The sequence below is a fragment of the Mandrillus leucophaeus genome, unplaced genomic scaffold (genome assembly GCF_000951045.1).
Source record: "Mandrillus leucophaeus isolate KB7577 unplaced genomic scaffold, Mleu.le_1.0 Scaffold389, whole genome shotgun sequence".
Lineage (NCBI taxonomy): Eukaryota > Metazoa > Chordata > Mammalia > Primates > Cercopithecidae > Mandrillus > Mandrillus leucophaeus.
In genome coordinates, this window is record NW_012104131.1 from 907,849 (window position 1) to 910,586 (window position 2,738).

The 2,738-nt window shown below is 33.5% G+C and overlaps 1 protein-coding gene across 2 annotated transcripts in view; it reads left to right on the forward strand.

Moving 5' to 3' along the window:
• SCN9A (sodium channel, voltage gated, type IX alpha subunit) overlaps nucleotides 1–2,738 on the forward strand; it is a 201,476-nt gene that overhangs the window by 21,676 nt on the left and 177,062 nt on the right. The window lies entirely within an intron of this gene.

Genomic DNA, 2,738 nt, shown 5'->3' on the forward strand with positions numbered 1-2,738 from the left:
CTCAGCATTCATACTTTTCCTGGAATTTAAAAGCAATTCCTTCTTTCCTTCCCTCTTTCTTTTTTCCCTCTCTTCCTTCTTCATAAAGTTTTTATTGTAGACACGAGATACAATGAACAGCACATGGATATTTGACGCCAATTTTAAGAGATAATGAGTAGATAAATATTAGCCACTATCCATCATTGTACCATATGATATGCTGTGAAAAACAATAAAACAGGACAGAGAATTGAGAGAAGGAGGTATTTTTATATATATATATATATGTTTTATACAGGGGTATTTGAGTAGAGACATGAAGTAAATGAGAAAGTAAGGGAGCTAGCTAAACAACTGAAGGATCATTCTAGTCACAAAAAAACAACAATTGCAAAAGCCCCAAGGCATATTTGATGTATTTAAGGAGAAGCAAGAAAGCCAGTGTGGTTGAAATACAGAGAGCAAGGTTGAAAGCAGAAGATGAGGGTTTTTCTTGATTTTGTAGGGATTGCTAACCTGTGTCGAGGGCTGTGTGATAAACCAATGCTAAAATTACCAGCAGGGGTACAGCTTTGGAAGGGGATGAGTATGCTCTTTTTTTAACTGGATCTTTTTCTGGACATGGGTAACATATAATCATAAAAAATGTTTGAGACGTCTCTAATTTCTATACAAAAGTAATGTTTTTATCATTTTTTGTGATTTAGATGTAAACATATATGTACATGCATTTATATGTATTTATGTATTGATTTACTATTTATGCATATGTAAATGTATTTATACGTAAATATTCTATATTCTCTTCCTGTCTGTAATGAATTGGATTTTGGAACCTCTTATTATTATTTGGGGCAGGGGGAAGGGCTAATAAGACAAAGATTACAATTGAGAGTAACTTTAAATGTTTACATTTTGGAAACTTAAACAATGGTGGGAGTACAGTAATATTTTGTATATTTTGATCAATTTTTAGGTTTATTATATGATTATTTCTCATGAAATAGTGGTACTGCATAGATATAAATGACTACTGACTAGCAAAACAGATACCAAGGAGACACCGCATGTTGTCAGGGTTGACCCATTGCTAACTGCTGTGATTTTGTTCTCCTGCTGACTCTTTCTGCCTTACAGATCTCAAAACATGCCAGTGAATTTAAAAATATATATTTTGGTAAAAAGTATACAACAAAATTTACCACTTTAACCATTTCAAATGTACAATTCAGAGGCATTAAGCACATTCATGTTGTACACGATCACCACCATCCATCTTCAGAACATTTTCATCATTCCAAACAAAAACTCGGTAACTGTTAAACAATGACTCCCCACTCCTCTCTTCCCCTGTTACCCGGTAACCACTATTCTCCTTTCTCTTTGAATGTGGCTATTCTAGGTACCTCATATAAGTGGAACCCTACATCATTTGTCTTTTCATGTCTGGTTTATTTCACTTAGCATAACATTTTCAAGGTTCATCCAGATCATAGCATATATCAGAATTGTATTCATTTTTAAGGCTGTATAGTATTTTATTGTGCATATGTACCACATTTTGTTTATCTGTTCATCTGTTGATAGACATTTGGGTTGTTTTCACTTTTTGGCTACTGTGATTAATGCTGCTATGAACACTGGTGTACAGATAACTATGTGAGTCCCTTCTATTAATTATTTAGGATGCATACCCTAAAGGAGAATTGCTGGATCATGTGATAATTCTGTTTAATTTTTTGAGGAACCACCACAGTGTTTTCTGCAACAGCTGCACTATTTTATATTCCCATCAGCAATGCAGAAGGGTTACAATTTCTCCACACCCTTGTCAATGTTTCTTTTCCTTTTTTTTTTTTTTTTTTAAACAATAGCCATCCGACCAAGTGTTAAGTGATATTTTATTGTGGTTTTGATTGGCATTTCCCAAATGATCGGTGATGTTGAGCATCCCTTATCAGATATATGATTTGTAATTATTTTCTCCCATTATATGGATTGCCTTTTCATTTTCTGGTAGTGTTCTTTGATGCACAACAGTTTTAATTTTCAAAAAATCTAGTTCAGCTCTTTTTTTTCTTTTGTTGACCGTGCTTTTGGTTCCACGTCCATGTGCCAAACCTAATGTCTCGAAGATTTTTCCTTATGATATCTTCTTAGAATTTTATACTTCTAACTCTGGTGTTTAGGTCTGTGATTCATTGGTGATTTTTAAGAAATTACTATATAATTCATAGATTCTAAGAGAGTTTCCAGCTTTCCCATGCCCATTGTCCCCAGAGATCTGGTTTTTAGTCTAAATGTGCCTTACTCTGAACGTGTGCCTTCCTTTTCAAGAACTCCCATTTCATTTTGTTTTGTTCTGTTTTTTCTTTTATACTAGGATTAAAATGTTTGAGTTGTTGTATAAATATACTAGCAATTTAGGAGAATTCCTGATGGGAAAGAATATCCTTGCCTAGCTAGTTAATGAATTTGGGGACCCTTCATTTTCTAATCCTAGATATGATTACGTCAAACAAGGATTCATTGTGATGTAGTTGGAATCCACACAGACCCTTTTACAGTGCTTTGCACAGAGAAGGTGCTTAATACTTGAGTAAACAAATTGAGTAAATGAGTAAAAAAGAAAAGCTATCTTGTTTTCTCAATGGTCAAGTAGATCAATGATTCCTACCATTTAGAATCTTAGATTTATTTTAATAAAGCAAGTTCAAAAATCTCCTCTCTTCTTTCCATTAATTTTTAGTAAAGTC